This window comes from Bombus vosnesenskii, unplaced genomic scaffold (assembly GCF_011952255.1).
Source record: "Bombus vosnesenskii isolate JDL3184/JDL3185 unplaced genomic scaffold, Bvos_JDL3184-5_v1.1 scf7180000016263, whole genome shotgun sequence".
NCBI classification, from domain to species: Eukaryota; Metazoa; Arthropoda; class Insecta; order Hymenoptera; family Apidae; genus Bombus; species Bombus vosnesenskii.
The window spans coordinates 1,063,899-1,085,500 of NW_022884332.1; the positions used below are offsets into that span (position 1 = coordinate 1,063,899).

Consider the following 21,602-nt stretch of genomic DNA (forward strand, 5'->3'; position numbering starts at 1 on the left):
AGAAACTGAACAACATACTCAGAAATTACAAGCTATTTTTCGTTTTCGATTATTCGTTACATTAATAAGCCTTGATATTCATTAAATTCACTATTACCACTAATCACATGTTTCGTATGATCATTCATTTTGTGTACTAATTCTTTACAAAGTACATGTTTGTAGTAAATGTTTTATAGCTTCTGTGAATATTTTATTTCAAAATCTGCCAACATAATTAGAACAGTCGTGTTTGGTTACGGTGCTAATAAAGTTTCAAACAGTTCTGTTGTGACACACACGATGTATCTCTGAAACTTTTCTATACTAAAAGTTTAAACACTTTTTTGGGTCACTGTATATATTTTCCACTTAAACGTCTTAAAAGTTTTTGATATTTTCCCTTCATATCGGATAAGGATTGAAACTTCTCTAAAAATTGTTGGCGAAATATCGACGCTCTCGTAACTCTCCTTCAAAGTAGCTTTTCTTTGCTTTTAAATAGATCCACGGTACGTCGATGTCACTTTTTTTCAAGAAGCTTTCAAACACAGCAATGTAATCGACTGATTTATGAAACTTTGCCACGTGTGCACTGCTCTCTCTATTCCGAACCGAGGGAAAAACTGAACGAAGATAAGCTTCATCTGCGGCCTCATGTGGGATTTAGGGGATGAAGTAGGACGGCACGAATGAAAGGTCAATGTATGATTCCTCTCACGTCGAGCACGTCTCGAGATCTTCCATACGCTGCTATCGAAAAACCAAATCGAGTTTTTTCGCGGCATTCGAGGTGTTTACAAAAATTTCGTTCTCGATGAAAACGGTTTCGTCATTCCATCGTTCATCCAGTCAAGTTTTTTCTAGAATATATTTCATATCGTTTTTGCTCGTGTATCGTTTTATCAATCTTTCTCTTACTTACCTTCAAATTTACTCTCTTTTTATTAAAAATTTTAAACCTTTCATTCGTAGAATTATACCTGGAAATATTCAGAAAATTACATTTCACTGTGTCTTCGTGCCTTTATTAATAAAATATAATAAGATTCCGCCAAAATATGAAACTCGGTTGAAAGTTACACACGTGGAACAGAAATTACATAAATTTTGTATTTAAAACTTTAAATTACGCTAGAACTCCATTTGTCTGAACTTTTCGGAGGACAAACAGTTTATAGATTGGAGTTCGTATAATAGGAGTTCACCAACTACCTATTATTTTTCGTTCACATAATAGTAACTCGCGTTCACATAAATGAATTGAAGCAGAAAAAGTTTACTTAATTGAGCTTTAATTAACTGAAATTTCGTTTGGATAAATGCAGTTTTACTGTAATAAATAACACCCTTTTATTATTTCTGTTGTTATTTCTATATTCAGAGGTACGATCACAATAGTTATTATTTTATTCAATGGATAAATCTATCACACCGTTCTCAACCAAAAAAAGCCTTTATTGCACGCGCTTACAAAAACTGGGGGAAAAACAAAAAAGCATCTTAAGCCTATCGATTAAATCTATCGATTGTAAGTAGGATTATCTTCTAGTTATTATTTCTTATAACTAACGCATCTGTATATGGATAGTGAGCACGAACTCACGTTGTCATTTTCAACAATTTTTTCGAATAATTTACTTTCTTGTTGTTGCCATAGTCGATAATTCCAAAAATCTTTCGAATCTAATAGATATCGAAATGATTTATCAAAAGTTTCATACAAATAAATAATTCCATTGATAATAATTAGTTGTTAATGCTATTAATAATAAATAATAATACTGGAACGTGTACAATAAGATATCTTCATTTTCGACGGTAATCGAAAATAGCCTGCAGACTCATCGAATATATCGCTGCAAGGGAACAAACTTCAATTTATCAATTAACACACAAATCATTTGCTTCGTCGAAATATTCCACGGTTCTGCTGTTTATGCATTTCTCAAAACGATGGAACATAAGCGTCGCCTGGTTTTCAACCGCAATTTAATTGCAGTTAACGGAGCTTCGCCGGCGAACATTGTCTCACCAGCAGCTTGCACGCGAATTATTAGATAACTTTCAGTTCGTGTAAAAGGTGACACCGTAAATTTTGCTGGTTGGAAAGAGTCGATGACTGAATCGCGATAACTGCTTATCACGGCTTTGCAGTAATTCTGCTTCTTCGTTGTTCGTTCTCCCCTGTTTGCTACCTCTGAACCCGAACGAGATATTTCGTATTTTCGATGATGGAAAGGTGCACGCACGTTCGCGGTTCGTTTGCGTTTAGATAATTCGTATTGACATGCCACGGATGATCGTACGACGGCTTAAAGTGCATAACTGTCTGCTTCGAAATAGAATTTTTATTCACATTGCTCGTACGGTTTATTGTATGAAAGTATTATTGCTATTAAAGGAAGAGAATAGTATCCTTACGATGTATTATCTTTGTTACGATTTTATAAGATGTACTCAATGTGTCAAAATAACAAGTCTCGAATTTTTTTCAGATTTTCTTTTAGAATTCTTTAGAATTACATATTAAAAATATGCAAGTAATTCAGACGAAATTAATATTGACTAGATATACATGTATGTCATTTTTATTGTAATCACGAGTATATGAAGATATCAAGATTGGTTATTTAGTTGCTAGTTGTAGTTTGAACAATTAATCCGCTATTTTACATTTGTGTAATTTTTGATAGAAACTTTGCTCGAGTAGAATCAAATGTCACGTATTTGCCCACTGCAGCATTAGATTACGTTACTTGGTGAATACACGAAGAACTTTATTTATAATATATTATTTAAATTTTTATTTATTTCCTCAAAAGCCATAGTGACAAGATCGTAGAAATAATATTTGAAATAAAGTATTTGTGTCACTCTGCTAGAAAGAAAAGCTTCGCCACCTTTAATGTAGGCAATGGGAGAGATTTAATAGATTAAAGAAGAATAATGACATTCCTCGGTTAGCTATAATTGCGGAAAGGTACGCTTGTGAGCCGCAGCTCGCGTTATTAAAGACTTATTTTACCGTGAGTTATGTCGCAATGTCGTTTAAATGGGTTGTTATAAAAATGGCTTGTTGAAAAAATAAAAGGTGCAGAGGCGGAAAGAAATTTTTCATTATAACAGAATCCTTTTATACTCGCCGAAACGAATTAACTAGGTTTATTCATCCGTTAACGACATATTTACTTTTTTATTTCCATAACATTCAAATATTCTGCACAGTTTATAGTATATTCCAATATCTATAGTATAATTCCAATTACTATAAATAAATTCAACTAATATAGTTCGATAAATTCAACAGATTATTAAACTATTAAATTCAATTAAATTCACATAATATTAAAATCAATTTGAATTAATGTCACCTACGAAAGCGCAGAGCTTGCCGCAACTCGAACAATTTAAATTTCAATCTATTAAACATAATATCCATTCCACTTCTGATTGATTAGAAAAGCTTAAAACCACTAACAGAACAATCAGCTATATTGTTTCTATATATAATGATATTATATATCCGAAGCATTTTAAAAACTTCTGCGTAAATTAGCCTAAAATATTAAAGGTTAAAATGTAATCATCGCACGCAGCGCTGTTTCCTATTACTTTGATTATCGGATCTTCATAAAGCGTCTATTGTTTCCAATAATATCGTTGCTCGAACGTGCATCGCACCACGACCCGGTTCTTGTATACCATAGAATGAAAATTTAATTCTATGGAGCACAACGTTTGGCCATCAGGAAGAAACGAAAAAGGTGTAGTTAACCTACGCAAATCATATTACGCTAACCTGGACGGCAGCCAGGCGCCATTGGTACAGCGACTCGCATATTCCCTTGCTACATGCACAGGGTGTCCAGAGAATACAATTTACGTGTTTAAATGTAGCCAACACAAGCAAACAGCCAGTAAAGAATGTCCCATTAAAATCGGTTTTCCATATCTGTACTTGAATTACAGAATGAACTCGTGCGCAAGACAAGATTAATAGATGGACTGAAATTACGAAATTAGGACGAGGTTTAAAATGAACAAGATGCAGAATTCTGTTGTAAGGTATCCAAAAGCGGAATAAAATTGCAAGCTTTATTTCAATGTTATTTACTTAAAACGGATATAACTACAAGATAGAAATTACAGGGATAAATTAGTTTTCATTCGCAGCAGGATCGTGTAGCGACATTGCGTTTACATAATTATATGGACTGACACAAGTTTCAAGAAAACGAGAATATATCCATTAACTCGTCGTTTTATCTTAATTATCTCGCCTTCTTTCATTTCCTTAGGAACAGTTCCTCGAATAATTCTTTTCATTTCAAGCAAGTCGAGGCAGATGTTTTGCCATAATTAAACACTACTGAATGTTTGCTCCCATGTCAACCGAAATCCCTTGGATACTTTAATATCCTTTTTCAACGCCTCTTGTCGAGTCGTATACCCTTGGCTCTTAAAGCACCTATAGCGATAGCAGCCAGCTAAAACGATGCATCTTACTCGCGTCACCGTTGCGCCGTCTTTCGCTCCATTAAGCTGCGGTGCTTTATGAAAATCGTGGGCGTCAGTCTCTGGTGAATTTAATAAATTGAGAGCGCGCGAAAGCAAAAGAGGGGCCGTCGATTTTTGTGTCTTAATTTGATTTTTACGCGGCAACCCACTAAAGACAGATCATCTCTCTTTGAAACGTTTCATATTTTCCATCGGTGGTGTAAATTTCCCATGAAAAGGATGTTATTCCGTGGCAAGCAGGAACAGTCTACATGTCTGTCTTATCTGTTTCATGTACCTTTTGAACGAATGAATACCGTGCAAAAGTTTCAGACCATCTAACAAACGAGGGTCTTTTACTTTTGATAGAAACGAATAAAAGAATAGTTGATATTATTTTTATTCCATCAGTGCGAAGTGAAAAGCTTTAACGCGAGTCTTTCTCGCTTGTTATATCAAGTTAATATCAGCTTTATTCGAACGATGACGTTCATTTTTACGGAAAAGTTCGCTATTGAAACGGCTCTCTTTTCGTCTCTTCGTCTTCGTCGTATTTAATACCACAATGAAACAATTAGTCCAGAAATTAACATTTTCAGCGCATTGAAATTTCGCCTATAGATCAGTTTTGGTAAATTGGAATGTTACATTATCGTATTGGATTACGTTATTAATAATATCGTTCATTATTCATAATATAACGTTCGTCGTAATCGAATTGATTGTTAAATCGTCATTACGGACTGAGAATATTATACGAATATTGTTGTATTGTTATAAATTTCTCAACTTTATTTCCCGAGCATACGACTAGTGTCCACCTTTTCAAAGAAACGAATAACTCGTTTCCAGAAGTTTGTTAAAACACATTATAAATTCAAATTCTCGCTCTTTTTTTTAAATTTCAAAACTTTGTAGAGTTTATTAGTATGGCTTTTGAACGACTCGCTCTAAAGTATATTCAAATTGATGGACTGGTTATAAAATTTAATAGCGAAACATCTGCAGGTTCCAGTTCTTCCGTTATGTTTATAATAAAAATACGAAATTGCACAAATATCCTGAGTATATTTGTAGTAAAGGGTGTATCGTGAAATTGCAGAGTATGTAAATGAAATCCAGTCCTGAATTATTCCAAAAGAATGTCACTAATCGCTTACATTATTCAGACAGTGGAGTACTTTTTGCTGGCGCTTGTTAGATCAACGACGTCCCCAACGAATTCTTTTATCTTCTAATTTGTAGTGCTGCATCTGACGGGCTCTCAACTTTCTCAATTACTTGCGAAAAGCGTCCTAGATCCTTCTCCTCTTCGCATTCATCCGCGTGAAACTAACTTTCGAATATAAGTAGCTGGGCGTGTTGTGCCCAGGCCTGAATACAAGAGAGAAAAAAAGGAGGAAAATTAATGCTCCTTTTGAACCCTTTGTGATAAAATTTAGACTTTTCATAAATAGAATGTTTTGATATTTAGCATGTTATTTCCTTTAATTACGTTTCTCGTCAGGAACTGAATTAAAAAGCAGTTTCGAGTAATTTAAAATTATTCGAAATTCGTTCGACGAATCCTATTATCTAATATAACTCGAATCAATTTTAATATATTATAATGAACGAGAAAGGAAATATCGCTTAATATTGCTGAGATATTAATTGAAATAGATGACCGGTTATTAGCTGCAAATATTTAGTCTAATAGACCGTTCTAGGTTACAGGAACAAGTTGAAAAGTTATCTCTCTGTTCTATAGCACAGAAAATGCAAACTTTTTGGCACAAATGTGAGCCACGGTAGGTGTAAATGCGTTCAAAGAAGGTTAATGAGGGTCATGCAAATTCCAGATTGCGCTCCAGAATTAAACCGTTTAAAACGAGTAGAGCAAACCTACGTCACTTGGGAATTGTCTATTCGAACACTCCAATTAACACGATAGAAAAATGTCAAGCGACTAATTATTGTTAATGGAAAACTTATTAGCTAATTAGTTCTTACGCATCAAATTACGGGAATTTACATACAAATCACGCGAGATTGATACATTTCAAAAAGATTTTATATGACAACACGAACAGATCTCACGAGCCCACGCTCTATTCGATTTAAATTTCATCAAATTCTGAATACAAAGAAACAAATTACTGCAATATCAAAAAAGACGATTATTAATAAATCTAATACGATACGACATAATCCATTCTCTACATAAGGCAGGCTAAAAAAATCCATTTGTTATTCGATTTAAATTTCACGAAATTCTGGATATAAAAAATAAGGTATTCTACTATAAAGAAAGCTGATAATTAATAAATCTAATATAACACGAAAAGATTTCTTCCTTATGCGAGAAAAACCAAAAACATTAAATTTGTCATTCGTCGATGTCCGGATGAAATCATATGACAGCAAACTGTATATAAACTGATCCAATAGCCGAATCTTGTCAATCACCAGAATGGCAAACCGAATTGACAAAAAATAAACATAAATGAAACCGTCAATACCTTCCACTCTGGTATTCGATATATTCGAACCTCTTCATATCACAAATTCACTTTCATCCCCTTGAATCGAAATTCTCGGAACACCAGTGCGGAAACAAAGGGTCAAGGTTAATCCATACAAAACTATGAGGCGAAATAATTCGCTGTGCGATAGTTAATCGCGGGGAACGAGGAAACAGTGACGGCACATCGTGTTGGTGCTAGTAGGTTGGCCCTATAAAGCAGGAAATAGCTTGGCCACAAAGCAAATTGAACGTCGCGGTTAAGCACGCGTGTCAGGATAACTGATGCACGTAAACTGACGAATCATCCTAGTGATCAACCAGTTATGAAATGAACGATTATCGAATGAATAAAGAAGAAAAACGAAGCATATAAAATGTAGAATGGAATTTGTGGACGTTTAAGTGAATTTTAAAAGAGAACGCTACATACGAAGAATACTTCAAAAATGAAACGTTTAAGTCTATTTTCCGCCTGTGATTTTCTCTTAGACAACTGTATACGATTAATGTATATCTATAAGAATAATAGTCGATATTAATTAGTACGAATAAAACAAGAATAATTGAAATTTGGTAAAATTGATCCTACGAGGACATCTGATTTAAATAACCCAAACGTGCCTGTAGAAAATTGGGATGTTTGAATAATAATCGAAATATGTATCTCTGTTACTATCAACGTATACTAACAATTTATATGGATTTAATAAAATATCAGTCGTTCACTGATCTTCAGTTTCAATTTACAGGTAAAAAATCAACAATGGGAAAGCGTTGTTACACAGTAACGTTAAGAATACAGTACAATTTCATTTACTTGAACCTGTTATTTTCTATTTATTGGAAATTTTACTTAATTCCCGATCGACTAAGTGAATTCATTTTTCTGAACGTGAACTCCTATTACGTGAACGAGGAACAATAGGTTATTGAGATAATTGGTGAGTTGTTATGTGAAATCTAATTATATAAGTTGTTTGTCTTCCGACAGGTTCCATGGAATTCTACTGCGTAACAGAAACATCAATCTTTCGAACGAATACACCGGGTGACCAAATACTTATGGTCGATAATATATAAATATGAGTGTGTGGTAGTATGTGTGTACGCGGTGTCTCGAAAAACAGACGAATGTAACTGTTCCGTTGGCAATGTGATATGGAAGATGGTGAGACAAAGAGAGTGCTGAGACGCGTGAAAATTTATATCGACGAAGATCCTGGAAATCGTTTATTAAACAAATCTAAAACTATTTTAATATGAATTCTAAGTGTAACTTTAGTGTTCTTTTACTTTTATTTCAGCGATTAAGATCCACAATTCTCAACAATATCTACAAATATTTCTACGCAATTTCAAACATTTCCACAACAATTTCTACGCATGCACGTACGCGTTTTTCACCCTCGTATACATATACTGTATAATGCATTCATACATCGTGTCATTCCCTCGCAAATTTAAACTCGGCATCGATAAATCAAATACAGCGAACAGGGACTGAAACGGATCGTGTTTCCAGCTTCTCGAAACTATTTTTTCTGATAAAATTAAAAATTAAAAATTAGTCGGAAGAAATGGAACGCTGTTCTTGGCGGAGTTACGGCGTTTTCGGCTCAACCTGTCCGCCTCAGGTTTTGCAGATGTAAAAATAGTGGAGTAGTCGCAGCGTGGCGTTGCTACCTAAGAATAATGTGGCCATCCCGATTCCTACTTTGCTCTTCGGGTCGAAAGGGGACGAAAACTCGATGATTTCACGATTCATTGAATTCTCGGAATAGTTTTCTGTAGGAAGAATGACAGCGAGCTAGAAGAATTATTGGATGAGCTGTGGATGATTTTAGAAGTGTTTAGATGAAATATAGTCGGTGGCTGTGTCGTTCTAGTTTCGGATCGGTACTTTAACGCTTGGGGTGGAATTGTCAATTTAGAAGATGGCAACGTCCGTCGTTGTGATGGATCACTGGCTAGTGAACTGAATAGATAGCTTAAACGTCGCGTCGGTGGTATTTTTGTTGTGGTAGAAGATTGATCAGGGATTTTCTTCTAGATATTTCTGATTTTTAAGATACGAAAATGGTTTAAAAAATATATACCCTGAGACTTAAAGAAGTGTTAAATTAGTACAATAAATATGGAATAGCTGGATCGCTTCGTTTGGTGATAATTGTTGTAAATTATATGTTGATATTTTGAAATGGTAAAAAAGAAAATGACGACGATAATGAAGATTTTACGAATTCTTAGAACATAGAATATGTTTCTTTTGCTAACGTGTTATCATCTTCTTTTATTTTGTATCGTATTCCTATTTCTACCTTGTAATTATTTTCCCGATCGTAACGTTCTAAACGAAGTTCGTAGCTTCGCTGTTTAGCTCCATTAGTCAGGAAGATAATCCCTTAACATTAAATATATTAATAATTAAATAATTAACTTCATTGGTTTTTAACTAATCTCTCGTAACAATCCAGGCATGACCTGGAATAACCTGAACGTCGAATAAGGTACAATTATCAAGAATTATGAAATTCCTCGGTGTACGAGCTTCTCGAAGATAGCGAAAGAAATTTGTGATTCCACTTTCGACAAATAATTTTTTTTTTTTTTTTTTGGAAGCACATAGTCCTATTTTTCTTCCAAAATATCATCCTTAGAATGGAATAATTAATTTCGACAAATTACGATCATCCTAGATCTTTCGAAAAATTTGAGGAAAATTTTTATTTGTTTCGTGTTTATCGTATGACAGATCAATGTTGAAGGTCTTTTGAATTATTTAAAATTATTCATGATCAATTAGTAAACTGTTACTGATGTACTGATTCTAATAAATAATTTATTTATTCGTTTGTGGGAAAGGCACAAAAATGCATAGGATGCACATAATATAGTAAAGGGATATGTAAAATATCGAAAGTAGCATATTCCTTTTGCTCATAAAAATATGAATTTGAGTAAATATCAATAATCTACTAATAGATAACAATTACGATAAATATTACTAGCATTTGCTAAATACAAATTAAATTGCACAAAATAGTATTTATCTTTCAAATACCCAGCCTAAAAGCAATTCTTTCGTATTCCAAAAAAAGAAAATGGTAAATGTTAAACTATATCTGTGATGGAATTTTCTAACCACTTTACCAACCACGATAACCATTGTAACGAGTCGACGCCATTGTGTTACCGTTCTTCGCATCCTTTTACCAGACGAGGCAAAGATAATTTTCGCCTCTTCTCGGTCGATCAGCGTTCGATTCGATCAATTTCCACCCATCTAATCTGCTAAGAAAACGGTGTCATCGTTGTACAATGTTATCAAGGTTCGTTCGTTATTTAAAATATAGTTAATTATGGAACAAACTGGGAGATAATGGTAGTTACCTTAAACATTGCGGCGTTCTTGCGAGCTGCTGCCACCTAGCGAAGAAACCTCGAACATTTTTAAACTGCTGCTACTACCGCGCTATTTTAAAGAAGTCCGCAGAGAGTAGTTTACCCTCCGTCTCGAGTCACGTAAATTGATTTATAATTTACAAGATGTTTACCCGATCTCTGGGGCTTCATAAAATTAATAATATTTTCATACGGTACAGTGGCTACAGAAAATATTGGTATGATCTTTGTTTTCTAAGGGAACGTTTCCTCAGGTTCTACGTTTCATTTTTATAATGTGAAATTTCTGTATATATGAAAGTATGATATGAAATTTAATGCATATGGAAGTAATTGATCAGTGTGTGAATGTTATAATAAATACAATGATATTTTTTTATTTCTCGTAGTTACTGTATATTATGTGGATATCTCGTTTAAAGCATATTTTAACAAACGCATGCAAGAAATTTAATATCCTACCGTCTTGTGTTATATTGGAATCAGTTTATAGTTCTCAAGCTTGTTATGTAGCTCTAATGCAATTTATTCGATGAAGCGGATACTTGATTATTCGATAATTAATTCTCTGATTGCTAAGAACTTTAGCCGTTCGTATTAAATTAAATGCAGGAGTATTCAATTTAACAACAAATTTAATGTAATTTACTTTCTAGCGCTCAATTTCTTGAATACATATATGTATATGTATATATAATATAAACTACACCTTTGTTATGCAAACACTAAATTTTGAATAAAAAGAAGCATTAAAATGTACAATAATAATTAACACGAACAATTATCAAATATTATCAAAATTCGTTTACATATCAACTTTATAAGTGAGTGTTTCGTCCAAGATCTGCTAGTACGGACTCTTCAGTAAGGCTCACCTAACAGACCTATACCTTAGACACAATGAGAGAAGAGAGAACGTTTACATATCAATTTTATAAACCTATACTTTTAGATATCAATTTCTATTGCAACGTGGCAATTATTTTGCCAAATCATTTTCTTATTATTCTCAACTTTGGAACGTAGCATATGTTTTTCGTTGTTCAAAAATAAATAACAACAATTTCTTGTTACTTTTTAATATCGGATATAAAACAAAACGTAAAAAAATCTCATATTCTTATCTATAAATATATGTGCAATATATACGCACAAAAAGCACGTAAGTAATGCGAGCAAATGAAAAGATTAGACGATACCTAGCCGTTTTCAGGTGAAGTATAGATTTAATCTGCTTCCAAAGGCTGCCTCCTACCTTTTCCATAAATCTGAAGCGATTCTCTCGAATATTTTTTCGTTTACAGAACATTGCACGCATCTCTTTTACCGAAAAAAGTCTTCGACTGAAAAAAAAGGGATCTGAAGGGCTGGACGTTTCTCATTCAGCCTCGTCCGTCGTGGTTTCCTTTGAGCGAACAGGACGTAATTAAAGGTGCACCTTTGCCTTAGTTAGGCTGATAGCCCATTAATCGTCGTGCAAGTACGATGTTTGAGTGTTCTTGAAAGGTTTCGCGAGGAAAATGACATTACAGTCTAGACGTGTTGAAACCTTCGAGCCTGTTTTATAAATTAACGTAGTAATTCGTAATAAAATCCCCGGACAGTTATTACTAAAATTTTTAAGGAATCGAGAACTTCATGAAATTCATTTTTCGAAGCTGTTACAATTTTGCAGAACAGTACTTTTCCAATAATCTAATGCTATTCGAAATTGTTTGAGTGAAATTTGAATCATCATCGCAAACAAATGTCGTGATGATGACGGAAAGATACGTCTTTGCGTTACGATCGAAGCATTGATCGCGAGAAAATCTCTTTCTCTGCGTCATATTGTTCTATTTTGATTTGAAATTATATTTTAGAAAAATTGATATCAATGTCGAGAACTGTAACAGAAGAGGCGTATTTTCGTGCAACTAATAGAAAATATATTAAGCAAGGATATAATTATAAATATAAACATTAATATAAAGCAATGTTATTATCCTAAATATAGAAGTAAAAGTAAAATCTCTCAATTCTCCGCTTTGTTTAACGACATCAACAGAGAATATTTCAACTATGAAAATAATTAAATGACCCTTCGTCTCTTATTTATTATATGAATTCGTTTCGTTCTAAATTGTATACATTCACAGTATTTATATATGTATATATATATATATACATAGATTTTAAATCGCATAAAGTTGTAAAAGCTTGAAACCATTCGTTACGGAAAAGAAAAGGAAGAGAAGGCGCGAGCGAATAGGATTTAGCTCGACTAAAGTTCTCGGAGCATCTGAATCATAAATTCCTGTTATAGACGGAAAAAGTAAGTATGCTGGTACCACGATGGCAAGTGCAAAACGACAAACGAAAGTAAATATTACTCAAGGCTATAGTATCGGCGCTTAGGCGTGGATACACGCCTTGAAACTTGCCGCCAACTTCTTATCAACGTTTGCCGCTTGTGGCGAGATAGAAAATCAAGATACATTCTAGAAGTTAGGAAAACCGGAGATGAGAACGTGGCGGAAATACAGTGTGTATTTTCCACGTTTTCTGCCGACGGGGTTGGCTGTTGTTTCACCGAATGACACTGCACTCTGATTTATATGTCTCTCGCGACCTTTTCGTCGGGATTGCATTTATTTCAAACACGATGTTGAGTCAGAGAAATTGACGATTTAACTGTAAATAAACCGAGCGATGGTTATTACTTTTGTATTTGTTCGCGAACAATTAATTGACTTTTATATGGGGAAATTGCACGTGGAATCTATTTTAATCTCGAGGTTGTTTAGTCGAGGGATATATGAAAATAAAATATTTTAAAGTTAATTCTGAAATGGAATACAGAAAAAATTCGGAACGGTTAATAAGAGGCCAATAAAATTGCGAAATTTTGACGCAAGAAAAATATTTCAGTTATCGATGTTAAATATCCGCAGATTAAAATAAGTCCTGATTCAAGTATAATTCTTTGCATATTATATTCAAATCTTCCAATTTTCTCAGATGAAAGTATTCCATCGAGTATGCCATTCGCGAATCAAATTTTCCAATCACTCTATCGTTTAATTCCCCTCAATTCAATTGAAATGTTGGTGAAATTCCACACAAAAAAAAAAAAAAGATATAGTTTACAGTGTCAAACTATATCAACTATAGAACGTCAAACTATGCTAGTCTAAAATTTCTCATTCAGATTTTAGTACTCAATCTTGGCGTTATTAATGGATGCTTCATACATTTATGATACTTAATATCTGCTATAATGACTTTCAACGCCTTGCACTAATAACGTTAGTTTAATATGCTCCATTAAATGATTCCATGCCCATGCATAGGCTGAAATATCAACAATCTCGAATTTATGGAACGTTGTCAAAGTAAAAGCCGTAAGGACGCTCGAGGTCCACTGACCATGAAACTAGGACACTTAATACGACCCACTCTTAGCCAGAACGACTGAATATCGATCGTCACGGATTCTCGAAAACGCAAAGATGCCCGAGATTAACCGGCTGTCAGAATCTGTACTCGCGGTCCTTCGGAATCCTAAAATCTCCAAGATCACCGAAGAATCCCGGTATTTTTGACACTTTCTACAGCCACTAAAATTCTTACGACCCGTGTGTCCTCACGTATGGGGAATCTATGTGAATTTCTCTCTAATACCGACGCTTTTCCAAAGCTCCGGATTCTCAGATTTCTAGAACATATAGAACGATATAAGCTTTTATAGAACAACTAAATATCTATGAATATAATTCCTATATTTTCTCCTAATATTTGAATTCTTACTAATAGCAAATAATCACTGTGCGCGTTTACGCGTTTAACTACGAAGACCAGAATTTACGCGCATACATGGCATGGTTTATGAAGCAGGGTGGCATAGGTGGAAATGTACACTATGTGGTTGCGCGGTCAGGGTCAAATTTGATACAGATGGTAATCAATCTTAGCCTGATCTAATTTCCACGTGATGCTACTGGTTACTGCTCAGGATCATTTCGATCCAAGGTACAGAGACCAAATACGGCGACCATCTTGCTTTTCTAATGAATACAGCAAGAGAGATTGCTCGTCAGGAGTTACATCAGCGTCTTGACTTTCTTAGTGCCAGGTCAACTATCAAGTTTCCAGTTAAAGTTAAAGTTTTCCAATTAATGACCGTCGCGATGCTGCATCAAAAGTACGGTGAGCTAAATCATATAACATCGCGAAAGTATTATTGAAGTCTGGTTCCCTGCACAGAGGGGCACTTAATTACGTCGCTTTACTTCTCGCGTTGTTCCTTTACAGCGGTTTAAAACGAAAGTTTATTAAATTTACTCGTTTTTCGGTGGTTTTTAAAATGAGAAGTATCGTATAATACATTTTCTTTTACAGTTCATTAAAAAGAAAAAAATAGGTTGTTGTAATAAGAAATTTGACAATAAGACAAACAATATACTTTCGATAAATATTCTCTTAGTTCTGATCATTTTTACGCAGTAAAATCTGCTTCTTTCTCGTTAAACTTATTTTCATTCTATTTTTAATAATCTTGTTTAAAAATATAAAAATTATATTTACCTACAAATAGCGTCCGCAGTGAAGGGATATTAAAATGATTTTCATTCTGACAGGATACCAAAGTCATCCTCATTCTACATTTAATAATCTTATTTGAAAATACGTATAAAAATTACGTTCGCCTATAAATTTCAATTTACCAAATGTCCAGCTGGACAAATTATAAAGTACAAATTAAATAATCAAAAAAATCGAAAAAAGCCTATAAATTCCGCCATTCACAATTAATTAAAAGGATATTTATCACAATCGTTCCTCCTCCTGTTCTCGTCCTGTCCTCCCTATCTCGTCGAAAATCACCGAGTCCAATGAGGGGAAACGAAAGAGAGAGATTTCAAGAACGATATTTTCCGCAATAGGTCGTTACCTGTCTGGCGCGTTTTATCATCAAAAGATCGGTCCGCTATTGACAAGAGATTTGTAAACCCTTTCTGTGAACGACACGCTCGTTCCTTCGGCTGCTTATCTGACTTTATCGCGGGTATTATGTACGGCCGATCGAAAAACGAGTCCCGCGAAAGTATCGGAGGATATTCTGAGCGTGTAAAAGCAACCTGTACGGGCTCGTCCTTGCGGACAAATTTCATTTTGTCCCGCAAATCGGTCGCGATTGATAAATCTCGTCTTTACACCGGCCATCGTGTTCACTCGCTTTCCTAACCCAGAGTTTCGCCCATTGAGGAATATCTGCTTTTACCAACGGCCATTCATCGGCGATACTCTCGATGGAATCGAAACTCCTTTCACCGTTGCAATCGTAAGTTTTCGTGTCGCAAACTTTCCTCGTGCAAGGTAAAAAAACGAGAGAAAAGTACGAGTAATAAAGTAACCATTGAAAGGAAATTCGACGAAAGGAAGAACATGCGGGAAAATAGGCCAACAAAAAAGTAAATAGAGTAGGATGAAAACGAACGAAATATAAAAGAGACCGCAAATGATAAGGTTAATCCGTAGCGTTGGACAAGACGACTGTTCCTTAAGATCGCACTAATCTCGAACGACTGATCTTCGAATCCTGAACTCGAGGGTCAAGTCCATTGTGTTCGCGCGGCGGCATTGAACGTTTGACCTGAAATCCTGCAAGGAATTCTCGAAACGAGTGCCACGATATATTCTCTTGAAGAAGTTCCGATCCTTCCGAGATTCAGTACCACTTTACTCGTTTATCTCGTTCTTTCACGCCACGGAAACCACGGCTGCACCATTACAGGTTATTCGCGTCACAGTTACGGAACTTGGTTCTTTCTCTTTTGCATCGTTGAATACGTGTCAGTGATCGAATATGTTAAATTATTTTTATTGGTTTCTTACAAGAAATTTCACTTGAAATTTTGTCAAATCTGCGTTGCCTTTTACGTCTGTCGATTCGACAAATTATTTCTTCTTGCCGGTATCGCCGATATAAAATGGTTTAAACAGCGAATCGACGACTTAATTGAAATCAAGGGAAAATAAACTGTACACAATTTCGATGAAAATGTAATGTATCGAAGCGAAAATAGATTGAAAACTTGCGCGTGTGTATGACAAATAAACCGCGTTTCATTTACATTTGTCTTTACGTTTATTTATCCTATATGTTCCCGACAGATTTCACGTTTCGTCGTATCAGCCGCGTTGTTCGATACATCAATTTTACCGACAAATTGGGCTCCCTGAAAATGACATTATATTAAGGGAATTTCATATTCGAGAACCGTGGTACCAGTTCCATTTAACTATCTAACTTTAGAAACTCTCTGAACAACTTTATATTTCGTCGAAGCAACCAACGGGAATGTACTTTCTCATCCTGGCCTGTACTTTCGCTCTCGATATCGAACTCGATTCGAGAGACAGGAGAATTATGAGAAACCGGTCGAGTTCCAAGCAACTGCGGCGATTCTTTTTGGAAAATCAGATTCTTGCACGGACCTAGTCTGGCCATTATTTCGGCTTAAAAACAAGCGAGTTTGATTAATTTCTCGCGTGCCTAGCTTTAATCCACTGACAGTTAGCCGAGGAACATTAATCAGGTGTACGATACTTGGCATGGAAGTTCCGAGCAGCTTGGAACAGCCATTCTCGCAGGAATTTCGCTGGTCGCAATAAAATCAGCCAAAATTCGACGTATCGTGATATACGATGCACTTGACGCGTTTGTTCGAGCTTCGTCATTGCAGTTTACCGTAATTCGTTGTTAAGCAATTTTGATGGGATTGATCAAAAGTTGCAAGTTGCTTCTTATTTATTGATACGTATGTGTATTCTACCGGAGCTTGTAGCTTTCAGTAGAATCAATCGATAATACGTCTGCCATAAGAGCGTTCTCACGGTATGATTGTTTTGTCAATCGAAATTAGGAATAAACGAAAGTTCTCAGAGACTCGACGGAAGTTTCGGGACCTTCCTTGCAGGAAATTGTATCGTTTTCTTACAAAATATGTGTCAGATAGCGTTAGAAACATTTCCTTTATTGCAACCTATCAAATTATCACTGTTGAACATCCTCCAGCTTTCTTCCTAACTACTCGTCTCGCCAAATCGTTACATTTGTCCAGAAAATCTTACACGTGGCTTATTGTATGTATCTATATACAAGGCAGTGATGGACCAATAAAAGCGAGGAAAATCAGACCGTGACGTTAATGGTGCTTTCCAACGAGATGGCCACCGTTCCAATCTTCCACTCTCCTTTCTGTATCGTTACACGTGCCACGCGATTTCTGATAATCGATTGCCAACGGTGGCTCGGTTAGGGATCGACGGATTCTCGTGCCAATTTTCTTGTTTTTCTTTTTTTCCTGCCATTTGTACCGCAGCGCAGCGTCGTAAAGTATACTGATATCGCTGTTTTTATCCTCATAAGGTGGGCCAAACCCGATATCGGCGTTCTCGTTAATGCACCTTTGTAAAAGTATCGCCTTGTTGGGTAAACGAAGCCGACGTTGTTTCGCGACACGTGAAAAGTATATCCAATTCTTTTCTCGTGCACCGTGGGTCGAGAGGTTCTTCTCGCGAAGGATCTAAAAGGTATTTCAACCTTTTTTAAACCTATTGATTACATCTTGACGGATTTTATCAATTTTTGATAAAATGTTGTTCCTATTCGGGAAGAATAACTTAAATCATTTTTTTAAGAGTTAGAACTTGTTAGAATTCTTTCGGATGTAATAGTTATTTTTTTAAGCATGTCGAACTACAATCCGTGTGAATCTACCTACGCTGTCGTAAATTAATTCTGAACCGGTGGAAATTAGTCGATACAATCTAACTATAGAATTATTAAGAACAGGCTATTTGCGATCTTTCTCTTTCGAAGAACTAGTTTCATTCTGTACAATGTTAGTAACTTCCCGAGTGTTGCTGGAGACAGCTCATTTAACATTCTAACAGGCGTCCTCTGATAAATTTATTTCTTCCGAAATTAATTCTATTCTTCTTGGTTATTATTCTTCTCAATCTATAATTCTTCTCAAATCTACACTTGCGAACATTTTTCATTGCCGAACGACATTCTGATAAGTTCGTTTCTTTCAAAATGAATTCTATTTTACTCGATCGTCGCGATTCCTTCCAAAGCTTATGATAAGATAGTTCCAAACTCATGATAAAATAACTTCATAGAGTAACCTTATGGTAAAATTATTGAAATTTTTCGACCTGCTTTTTCGATGAACAAATTTCCATTTTCGTTCCTCTATTCTTCCATTCTTCTCATAAATCGTTCTTCTTATCAATATTTCCTCTTCGCGTGTTATTATCTTCCAGTTATATCAAGGCACTGTAATACGGCGGTACGTAAGTGCGGTGGAATTACCACGATAATCAGAGTCAATTAAACGAGCGCGTAAATGCAGGCGCGCGTACGCACATATTTGCTCGACGAGATGCGAGTTTAACGACGCTTCGGTGAGACTTTAACGCCGCATATAAATTCCTTTTTAGCTCGCCATTATCTTCTCTTTATCGACGTAATTCTTCATCTGATCGACAACGTGGAAATATTTCGTTGCAAATCAGAATTTCGTTTATGAAATGATAGGGCAATGAAAATTGTATTCGGTAACAAAATAGGGTGTAAGAGGCATTAGTTATATTTATCGAACATATATTACGTGGAGGACGGCAAAACGTTCAGCACGAAATATAAGCACCAAGAATAATAAGAAGACCGAAAAGAAAACACCCCACTGACCTCGCTAAAGAAATAAAATAATCAGACTGGAAGATGTTATTTAACAATTAAATTAAAAAAATTTACCAGATGTCCAGCTGGACAAATTGTAAAGTACAAATTAAATAATAAAAAAAATAGAAGAAAAAAATAATAAAACTTTGACTTAACGGCAAATGATATACAAAACGCTAACATTCGCGAAGAATTAAGCTTCATTCTTGTAAAACATGTACAGTCTGAATCTACTTACGCAGTCTTTGTAAATTAATTGTGGACCAGAGGTAACCTAACGCTAATTCAATAGCAATTGAATGACACAACTTTTATTTAGAATTCTCAATTCTCTCAAAAACGGTTTTCTTTTTCTATGCTTTGTCTCTTCGTTGATTAACCCCCTTTTGCACAACTCTTTAACTCAGCACCTCTTCTAGTTTGAGTATTCGTTTCTAAACGATACTTAGGCACGCCTACTCGAAATCTTAAGTGGCCGCATATCTCCAGTTAAACGATAGTCGATCGAAAGTAGTTGGTCTAAACATTTCTTTCACGCCTCCAAGTACTCAAGACCAAATGACCATCGATAAATCAGCATTTTTACCTTTATCGATTTATCGACAAATATCTTTCTCTAGCCGATAAAATTCTACCATTTTTTCATTAGACAGGATGATAAATTGTACGATGACCGTATGAAAACTATTGTTTCTTTTTCTTTCGTACTTTAATACGAAGGTGTCACGAGAGATTAACTAAGATCGTAAGATTGATCTACCGATCACAATAACGACTATCTGCCATAGCTAATAAGCAACAGCCTGATAAAGGGGATGATCCGCCGCTAAATTGATTGGAATTTAATCGCAAACAGTGTATTAATTACGACCGATCAACCCGTGAAACGAAGCTTTTTTGAACGAATTTTTATCTTCGAGAATAGATGCTTCGCTAGTTTTGATGAACTCACAAACGAACGATTTAATTGCGTATGAAAAATGTTCTGAATTTGCTCTATTTTGTGCATTAGTAATTTCATTTCGTGCGTTTTGTTTGGATATAATAAAAATTGTACGAGTCCACAGATAGCTATGCATATTGTAATAATTTCCTTTTATGAACGTTTTAATTTATGATATTATTTCTTTGCGAATGACAAAGGGAATATTTGTGCCTCTTCTGAAACTTATGATTATTTTTTAACCTTCTTAATCGTATATTACGTATATTAAACGTGAGAGTAGGGTACGATGTGATAGTATATTTTGTATTAAGAAAGTGAAAGAAAACACACACGAGGAAAGTGACAAAATGAGACGAATGTAAGAAAATTGAATCGATTGTTCGTGTTCTCGTGGGTATAACACGTGAGGAGTTGTCACGCGGATATGTTCTAAAATTTATTTTTATTCTCATCACGGTAGATTATATAAGACGCAGAATGAATCGTTTAAAACAGAATGCGACGTAATTCCATATCGTTTTACGTTGCAAATACAAGAAAACACGAGGTATTTGATGATTGATCCTTTCCGTCTTTCTACGCCAACTAAACAGAGGAGATGGTGTAAATTTGAACGTTGCGAACCATTTAATCTCCTTTAAATCTCAACCATTTGTTCGAATGTAGACTCCAGAGTCTGAGCTGGAATCTGTAGAAACTGACGAAAGAATATCGTCTTTGAATAATAAATAAATTCGTTGGAAGCAAAATCTGAGTTTCACCTTACGAGAAAAATTAAGATGTTACACCAACGTTGAATAACAACGAGAATATGGACCGCTATATGTGGTTTCAGTTATAGTACCAATTTATTATCTCGTTCGGATAACGAGTTTTTGGAAACAAAAAGGTCTATTGTATGGATATAAAATATAGCTATAGTACGTATAACAATACGATGTTATTAAATTTTCGGTGAGAAGAATTTGACCAATGTATGATTCACTAAATTGAACAGACAGTGTGACCGGTATTGTTTGATCGTCATTGTATTTTCACGAGACATAAGTATAAAGCTGACGTTATACGAAGCAATTTGAAAATCAGCATTTAGTAATAAAAGCATATTTTCATATGACTCTCCATAAAACAATAGCCGAGTTCAATTATACCAGATATATCAATTATTGAATAAATTCTTCGACAACCATCGTTCTAAATAAAATAAATGTATACATGGAGATGAAAATACGTATAAAACCGACATATCGTTAATACGATATTTTGCTAAATCCATTAAGAATTTTCATAATATTTGCACCTTTAGATTATAAAAATTACTCCGACCAAAACACGAATCCACATGCATACGATAATTTCTTCTTTACTTTCTTTCCACCGTAACAAATTGTAGTGTCGGGAAGAAGGGCCTAGGAAACGTCGAGCTAACTACAGACAATGTCGCGAGAGCCGAGGCGCTGTCGGCTCCATCAATGCATTACCGGGTCCTTCAGGTAAATAGGTAAATAGCCGAAAAGACCTACGTGACCCTG

General features: G+C 35.0%; 1 protein-coding gene across 7 annotated transcripts in view; it reads left to right on the forward strand.

Moving 5' to 3' along the window:
• The window catches only part of LOC117242097 (glutamate receptor ionotropic, NMDA 2B), a 314,701-nt gene that overhangs the window by 147,034 nt on the left and 146,065 nt on the right, over positions 1-21,602 (forward strand). The gene's annotated exons all lie outside the window — the stretch shown is intronic.